Consider the following 9656-nt stretch of genomic DNA (forward strand, 5'->3'; position numbering starts at 1 on the left):
TGTCTAGGAAGCTTTATCTGACACGTTGTCAACCAGACATTAGTTTTACTCAAGCTAAAAAATACAAATACAAAAAGAAAATACATAACATTTTATATGAAATTAGAATAACCAAAATAATCTGTACTTTTCCTCAGACAGAGGGAAGCATGGACACAATCACCTTTATGTTATATCATTATAGGTTATCAGTCCTCATGATACCTGCTATAGGTTATCAGTCCTCATGATACCTGCTATAGGTTATCAGTCCTCATGATACCTGCTATAGGTTATCAGTCCTCGTGATACCTGCTATAGGTTATCAGTCCTCGTGATACCTGCTATAGGTTATCAGTCCTCGTGATACCTGCTATAGGTTATCGGTCCTCGTGATACCTGCTATAGGTTATCAGTCCTCATGATACCTGCTATAGGTTATCAGTCCTCATGATACCTGCTATAGGTTATCAGTCCTCGTGATACCTGCTATAGGTTATCAGTCCTCACCTGGACAATCATAATATTCCATCTGAGTGGAATACAAAATAAAAAAATAACCCTGAGTAAAACAGCCACTATGTTAACAATGTAAAATATCAATGTAAAACAGCTTCAAGGCTTAACAACATGAATCATGAACATAATGGTACAACTTCCCCTGACTTAGCCATGGCCATTCACAGATGTTGGATCTTAATCTGACTCCTTTTGTTACAGGAGGAAAATAATCCTGCAGCAGTTTGGGATAATAATGATGATGCGCGGTCAGATGAAAGGAAATAGGAATGATCCATAAACACATGGACCCAGAACCCTATGAGTGGGAATGATCCATAAACACATGGACCCAGAACCCTATGAGTAGGAATGATCCATAAACACATGGACCCAGAACCCTATGAGTAGGAATGATCCATAAACACATGGACCCAGAACCCTATGAGTAGGAATGATCCATAAACACATGGACCCAGAACCCTATGAGTAGGAATGATCCATAAACACATGGACCCAGAACCCTATGAGTAGGAATGATCCATAAACACACGGACCCAGAACCCTATGAGTAGGAATGATCCATAAACACATGGACCCAGAACCCTATGAGTAGGAATGATCCATAAACACACGGACCCAGAACCCTATGAGTAGGAATGATCCATAAACACACGGACCCAGAACCCTATGAGTAGGAATGATCCATAAACACATGGACCCAGAACCCTATGAGTAGGAATGATCCATAAACACATGGACCCAGAACCCTATGAGTAGGAATGATCCATAAACACATGGACCCAGAACCCTATGAGTAGGAATGATCCATAAACACACAGACCCAGAACCCTATGAGTAGGAATGATCCATAAACACACGGACCCAGAACCCTATGAGTAGGAATGATCCATAAACACATGGACCCAGAACCCTATGAGTAGGAATGATCCATAAACACACGGACCCAGAACCCTATGAGTAGGAATGATCCATAAACACATGGACCCAGAGCCCTATGAGTAGGAATGATCCATAAACACATGGACCCAGAACCCTATGAGTATGAATGATCCATAAACACATGGACCCAGAACCCTATGAGTAGGAATGATCCATAAACACATGGACCCAGAACCCTATGAGTAGGAATGATCCATAAACACACGGACCCAGAACCCTATGAGTAGGAATGATCCATAAACACATGGACCCAGAACCCTATGAGTAGGAATGATCCATAAACACATGGACCCAGAACCCTATGAGTAGGAATGATCCATAAACACACGGACCCAGAACCCTATGAGTGGTAATGATCCATAAACACATGGACCCAGAACCCTATGAGTAGGAATGATCCATAAACACATGGACCCAGAACCCTATGAGTAGGAATGATCCATAAACACACGGACCCAGAACCCTATGAGTAGGAATGATCCATAAACACATGGACCCAGAACCCTATGAGTAGGAATGATCCATAAACACACGGACCCAGAACCCTATGAGTAGGAATGATCCATAAACACATGGACCCAGAACCCTATGAGTAGGAATGATCCATAAACACATGGACCCAGAACCCTATGAGTAGGAATGATCCATAAACACATGGACCCAGAACCCTATGAGTAGGAATGATCCATAAACACACGGACCCAGAACCCTATGAGTAGGAATGATCCATAAACACATGGACCCAGAACCCTATGAGTAGGAATGATCCATAAACACATGGACCCAGAACCCTATGAGTAGGAATGATCCATAAACACACGGACCCAGAACCCTATGAGTAGGAATGATCCATAAACACATGGACCCAGAACCCTATGAGTAGGAATGATCCATAAACACATGGACCCAGAACCCTATGAGTAGGAATGATCCATAAACACATGGACCCAGAACCCTATGAGTAGGAATGATCCATAAACACATGGACCCAGAACCCTATGAGTGGGAATGATCCATAAACACACGGACCCAGAACCCTATGAGTAGGAATGATCCATAAACACACGGACCCAGAACCCTATGAGTAGGAATGATCCATAAACACATGGACCCAGAACCCTATGAGTAGGAATGATCCATAAACACATGGACCCAGAACCCTATGAGTAGGAATGATCCATAAACACATGGACCCAGAACCCTATGAGTAGGAATGATCCATAAACACACGGACCCAGAACCCTATGAGTAGGAATGATCCATAAACACATGGACCCAGAACCCTATGAGTAGGAATGATCCATAAACACATGGACCCAGAACCCTATGAGTAGGAATGATCCATAAACACATGGACCCAGAACCCTATGAGTAGGAATGATCCATAAACACACGGACCCAGAACCCTATGAGTAGGAATGATCCATAAACACACGGACCCAGAACCCTATGAGTAGGAATGATCCATAAACACATGGACCCAGAACCCTATGAGTAGGAATGATCCATAAACACATGGACCCAGAACCCTATGAGTGGTAATGATCCATAAACACATGGACCCAGAACCCTATGAGTAGGAATGATCCATAAACACATGGACCCAGAACCCTATGAGTAGGAATGATCCATAAACACATGGACCCAGAACCCTATGAGTGGTAATGATGTGATCATTTTTTACAACCGTTACAAACTTGTAACTTGACATTTGAATACATTCAATAGGATTTTTAAGCATAATTTATTTTCTGAGTTATTACAAGTCCATTTACGACTATCACTATTCTGCTGTGAATCAAAAACACACCTGCAGATTGTTAATCTGCGCTGGGAGTTCTGTCACTGTTGTCACAGTACCAAAGATTCATGAACAAAGATTCACAAGTTTTGTACGTTTGTAGAAAGAGATTCGCAGGCAAAATAAAATGGTTTGCGCATTGGGGGCATTACCTTTTAGTCCTGACCAATCAGCCCAAACCACTGCTGCCTGTTGCTGCAACCATTGGCTGGATTAGCCCAACTATACAATCTCAAGAAGTAGCTTGGAAGATAAATCATTTCTACAAAGTAACGTTATTCGGCCTGAAGTATTAGAATAAAACGATCTACTTGAAGGTAATCATCTTATTTTTATATTTGTACATATTTTTTGTTGTTGTTGTGAAAAGGCATGACAGTAGTTTGTTTATCATGTGAAATATAAACGCTATAGTTCAGACGAACTCTGACGTCAACTTTAGCGGGGTGGGTTTAATTTGTGGGACGTTTCAACAGGAATCTGTTCCAAAAACTTCGTAAATAACAAGGTTGCCAACAAACAACGCATACAAAGTTGTATAGCGGCAGAATAAAATACCGGGTAGGGAGTGTGCTATTTACGCACCATGTCTGAAAAATGTCTGTCCTCACTCTGTTGGCCCATCAACTAACATTAAGAATAGGTTACATGGTGAGTTGATGCCTATTCGGCAGCTGGTTAGCTAGGTGGATTGATCATGTTACTTTGTATGCGTTGTTTGTTAGCAACCTTCTACTTTACGAAGTTTTTGGAACAGATTCCTGTTTGAACTTTCCACAAATTATACCCACCCACTTTAGCGAGCTGGCTTCTGACATGAACCCTTACTATCAACTGGCTAAAGTTAGCTTCACCAGGCAGCTTTAGATGCGAGGGGGAAACACATGGATGTACTAGTTAACCATCTGATTGATCAAGTTGATTTAAATGCCATTCGCTAGCTGTCAACAACATGTAGTTAGCTAACGTTAGTTAAATTGAAACTGCTGGGGGGAAAACTCCCACCATCACTGTAGCTAATAATGTTAGGTTTCTAGACAATGAAAAATATATATTTGCTTGCACTTTTTTGCCAAACTAATTCGTTTCACTGCCTGTTTACTGATTGAAAAAGTTGGCAAATATGCTGCATTGTTTTTGGTATAATTTGTTTTAAGATTGTGCACGGTGTTTTTAATTAGGCTAGTTAGCCAAATGACTGACTGACTTAGCTTATTGTTCGTGTTGTCATTGCATTTCAGGTGGAGGGGGGAAGATCCCTAGAAAGCAGCATGGTACCAGACCACCACAAGCCCATATACACTGCTCAAAAAAATAAAAGGAACACTTAACAACACAATGTAACTCCAAGTCAATCACACTGCTGTGAAATCAGACTGTCCACTTAGGAAGCAACACTGTTTGACAATAAATTTCACATGCTGTTGTGCAAATGGAATAGACAAAAGGTGGAAATTATAGGCAATTAGCAAGACACCCCCAATAAAAGAGTGGTTCTGCAGGTGGTGACCACTTCTCAGTTCCTATGCTTCCTGGCTGATGTTTTGGTCACTTTTGAATGCTGGCGGTGCTTTCACTCTAGTGGTAGCATGAGACGGAGTCTACAACCCACACAAGTGGCTCAGTTAGTGCAGCTCATCCAGGATGGCACATCAATGCGAGCTGTGGCAAGAAGGTTTGCTGTGTCTGTCAGCGTAGTGTCCAGAGCATGGAGGCGCTACCAGGAGACAGGCCAGTACATCAGGAGATGTGGAGGAGGCCGTAGGAGGGCAACAACCCAGCAGCAGGACCGCTACCTCCGCCTTTGTGCAAGGAGGAGCAGGAGGAGCACTGCCAGAGCCCTGCAAAATGACCTCCAGCAGGCCACAAATGTGCATGTGTCTGCTCAAACGGTCAGAAACAGACTCAATGAGGGTGGTATGAGGGCCCGACGTCCACAGGTGGGGGTTGTGCTTACAGCCCAACGCCGTGCAGGACGTTTGGCATTTGCCAGAGAACACCAAGATTGGCAAATTCGCCACTGGCGCCCTGTGCTCTTCACAGATGAAAGCAGGTTCACACTGAGCACATGTGACAGACGTGACAGAGTCTGGAGACGCCGTGGAGAACGTTCTGCTGCCTGCAACATCCTCCAGCATGACCGGTTTGGCGGTGGGTCAGTCATGGTGTGGGGTGGCATTTCTTTGGGGGGCCGCACAGCCCTCCATGTGCTCGCCAGAGGTAGCCTGACTGCCATTAGGTACCGAGATGAGATCCTCAGACCCCTTGTGAGACCATATGCTGGTACGGTTGGCCCTGGGTTCCTCCTAATGCAACACAATGCTAGACCTCATGTGGCTGGAGTGTGTCAGCAGTTCCTGCAAGAGGAAGGCATTGATGCTATGGACTGGCCCGCCCGTTCCCCAGACCTGAATCCAATTGAGCACATCTGGGACATCATGTCTCGCTCCATCCACCAACGCCACGTTGCACCACAGACTGTCCAGGAGTTTGCGGCTGCTTTAGTCCAGGTCTAGGAGGAGATCCCTCAGGAGACCATCCGCCACCTCATCAGGAGCATGCCCAGGCGTTGTAGGGAGGTCATACAGGCACGTGGAGGCCACACACACTACTGAGCCTCATTTTGACTTGTTTTAAGGACATTACATCAAAGTTGGATCAGCCTGTAGTGTGGTTTTCCACTTTAATTTTGAGTGTGACTCCAAATCCAGACCTCCATGGGTTGATACATTTGATTTCCATTGATAATTTTTGTGTGATTTTGTTGTCAGCACATTCAACTATGTAAAGAAAAAAGTATTTAATAAGAATATTTCATTCATTCAGATCTAGGATGTGTTATTTTAGTGTTCCCTTTATTTTTTTGAGCATGAATGTGAATTTGCCCGTAAATATCAATGATACTAACAATTGTTGTGCAGCAACATGTGCAGCAAATGCTAACATGGCTTTGGTGATGAGAGGTACATCATGTATGTATTGTCATCTCCCTATCAGACCACTGCATGCTGGGACACATCTGCTTCGAGCTGCCTAACTGAATATTGGGTCCTTCAGGGGTACCTTTCCTTTTGATTACAGCAAGAGTCTCCTTATCTGGCTCCTAGCCATTTAACATGTATTTTATGTAACCAGTCATTCATACAATAGCCAAGTTATATTCATGTGTCTGTCCTCTTCTTCAGGCTTGCCTGTGATTATATATTTTAGTTAGCACACCTGTGTCACGTCTTATACAGAGCGTTCAGAAAGTATTCAGACCCCTTGACTTATTACATTTTGTTGTTACAGTCTGAATTCAAGATTGATTAAATATTGTTTTTCTCATCTATCTACACGCAATACGCCATTTTGACAAAGTGAAAACATGTTTTTATACATTTTTACAGATGTATTAAAAATTAAACCCAGAAACATCTCATTTACATAGGTATTCACACCCCTCGAGTCAATACTTTGTAGAAGCTCCTTTGGCAGTGATTACAGCTGTGAGTGTTTCTGGGTAAACCTCTAAGAGCTGTGAGTGTTTCTGGGTAAGTCTCTAAGAGCTGTGAGTCTTTCTGGGTAAGTCTCTAAAAGCTGTGAGTCTTTCTGGGTAAACCTCTAAGAGCTGTGAGTGTTTCTGGGTAAACCTCTAAGAGCTGTGAGTCTTTCTGGGTAACCTCTAAGAGCTGTGAGTGTTTCTGGGTAAATGTCTAAGAGCTGTGAGTCTTTCTGGGTAAACCTCTAAGAGCTGTGAGTCTTTCTGGGTAAACCTCTAAGAGCTGTGAGTCTTTCTGGGTAAACCTCTAAGAGCTGTGAGGCTTTCTGGGTAAACCTCTAAGAGCTTCCCACACCTGGGTTGTGCAACATTTGCCCGTTGCTAGACAACCATTTCCAGGTCTGCCGTAGATTTAAGTCAAAACTGGAAGTCGGCCACTCAGGAACCGTCTACTTGTCATCTTGGTAAGCAACTCCGGTGTAGATTTGGCCTTTTGTTTTAGATTATTGTCCTGCTGGAAGGTGAATTAATCTCCCTGTGTCTGGTGGAACGCAGACGACCAGGTTTTACGAAAGGATTTTGCCTGTGCTTAGTTCCATTTATTAGTTTTTTTATCCAGAAAAACTCCTGTCCTTAACAATTACAAGCATACCCATAACATGATGTAGCCACCACCATGCTTGACAATATGAAGAGTGGATTTGCCACCTTGTATTCAGGACAAAGTTAATTGCTTTGCCACATTCTTTTGCAGTATTACTTTAGTGCCTTGTTGCAAACATGATGCATGTTTAGGAATATTTTTATGCTGTACATGCTTCCTTTTCACTCTGTCATTTAGGTTAGTATTGTGGAGTAACCATGTTGATCCATCCTCAGTGTTCTCCCATCACAGCCATTCAACTATAAATGTTTCAAAGTCATCATTGGCCTCATGGTGAAATACCTGAGCGATTTCCTTCCTCTCCGGCAACTGAGTTAGGAAGGACACCGGTATCTTTGTAGTGACTGGGTGTATTGATACACTATCCAACATGTAATTAATAACTTCACCATGCTCAAAGGGATATTCAATATCTGCTTTTTTTTAACCCATCTACCAATAGGTGCCCTTCTTTGTGAGGCATTATAAATCCTCCCTGGTCTTTGTGGTTGAATCTGTGTTTGAAATCCACTGCTCAACTGAGGGCCCTTATAGATAATTGTATGTGTGGGGTACAGAGATGAGGCAGTCATTCAGAGTTCCTGCAACTTACGTGACTTGTTAAGCACATTTCTACTCCTGAACTTATGTAGGCTCCTTGTCATAACAAAGGAGTTGAATACTTATTGACTCAATACATTTCAGCTTTTCATTTTTAATTGGAAGAAATGTCAAACATTCCACTTTCACATAATGGAGTTCTGTGTGTAGGCTAGTGATGGGAAACAATCTATTTAATACATTTTACATTCAGGCTAACAATGTGGAAAAAGTCAAGGCACTGTGAATACATGAATAAACATGAATTCACCCTTGAAATGAGATTTTCATTGATTTGAGTCCAAAGCAGCAAGAGTCTTGATGGAGAAAGTCTGCATAGTTACCATAGTTACCATAGTAGTTCAAATGAGAACAGCCTATGAAACATGTTGTTTAAGTTACCATAGTAACTTATTGTTTTGTAACAACTTAAATGTACATGAGTAGTTTGTAGAACAGTTTGTGTTTGGTGATCAGCCCCCACATCTGGCCAATGAAAAGTCTTGATAGTTGCATCCTTCTGCAGTCTGCTGATAGCTGACACCGTGTTTGTTGATGTGTTGCTGTAGAGTTCTATAGTCCAGCAGACTCACCTGGGGACAGAGGGTGGACAGGGTGACAGGTTTGTTAATGTGCTGTTCTATAGTCCAGCAGACTCACCTGGGGACAGAGGGTGGACAGGGTGACAGGTTTGTTAATGTGCTGTTCTATAGTCCAGCAGACTCACCTGGGGACAGAGGGTGGACAGGGTGACAGGTTTGTTAATGTGCTGTTCTATAGCCCAGCAGACTCACCTGGGGACAGAGGGTGGACAGGTTTGTTGATGTGCTGTTCAATAGCCAGCAGACTCACCTGGGGACAGAGGATGGACAGAGTGACAGGTTAGTTTGTCTGGGACTCTTACAGGGAGGGGAGAACATGAATTTGAGTGGGTACAGTAAATCCAACTGGATAATATGTGATATGTCATCAGACAGGCATAGTGAAGGTTTACATATTGCATACAGTATATTACCACCAGTGGCCCGAGCTGGTCAGAAGGCTCAGGAGAGATCACAGGTAGCTGGTCAGAAGGCTCTGGAGAGATCACATGTAGCTGGTCAGAAGGCTCTGGAGAGATCACAGGTAGCTGGTCAGAAGGCTCTGGAGAGATCACAGGTAGCTGGTCAGAAGGCTCTGGAGAGATCACAGGTAGCTGGTCAGAAGGCTCTGGAGAGATCACAGGTAGCTGGTCAGAAGGCTCTGGAGAGATCACAGGTAGCTGGTCAGAAGGCTCTGGAGAGATCACAGGTAGCTGGTCAGAAGGCTCTGGAGAGATCACAGGTAGCTGGTCAGAAGGCTCTGGAGAGATCACAGGTAGCTGGTCAGAAGGCTCTGGAGAGATCACAGGTAGCTGGTCAGAAGGCTCTGGAGAGATCACAGGTAGCTGGTCAGAAGGCTCTGGAGAGATCACAGGTAGCTGGTCAGAAGGCTCTGGAGAGATCACATGTAGCTGGTCAGAAGGCTCTGGAGAGATCACAGGTAGCTGGTCAGAAGGCTCTGGAGAGATCACAGGTAGCTGGTCAGAAGGCTCTGGAGAGATCACAGGTAGCTGGTCAGAAGGCTCTGGAGAGATCACAGGTAGCTGGTCAGAAGGCTCAGGAGAGATCACATGTAGCTGGTCAGAAGGCTCTGGAGAGATCACAGGTAGC

The 9656-nt window shown here is 43.7% G+C and overlaps 1 long non-coding RNA gene across 2 annotated transcripts; it reads right to left on the minus strand.

The window, feature by feature from the left end:
- Positions 1-8060: 8060 nt before the first annotated feature.
- Positions 8061-9271, minus strand: LOC139534806 (uncharacterized). 2 transcript variants are annotated; one of them, XR_011667014.1, is made up of 2 exons: positions 8981-9271; positions 8061-8817 (listed from the first exon to the last, which is right to left on the minus strand). It is a non-coding gene; the product is annotated as an uncharacterized lncRNA (long non-coding RNA). The 2 variants fall into 2 exon arrangements; XR_011667013.1 differs by having other exon boundaries at positions 8971-9271.
- Between the last annotated feature and the right edge of the window lie 385 nt (positions 9272-9656).

This window comes from Salvelinus alpinus, chromosome 11 (assembly GCF_045679555.1).
Source record: "Salvelinus alpinus chromosome 11, SLU_Salpinus.1, whole genome shotgun sequence".
Taxonomy (NCBI): domain Eukaryota; kingdom Metazoa; phylum Chordata; class Actinopteri; order Salmoniformes; family Salmonidae; genus Salvelinus; species Salvelinus alpinus.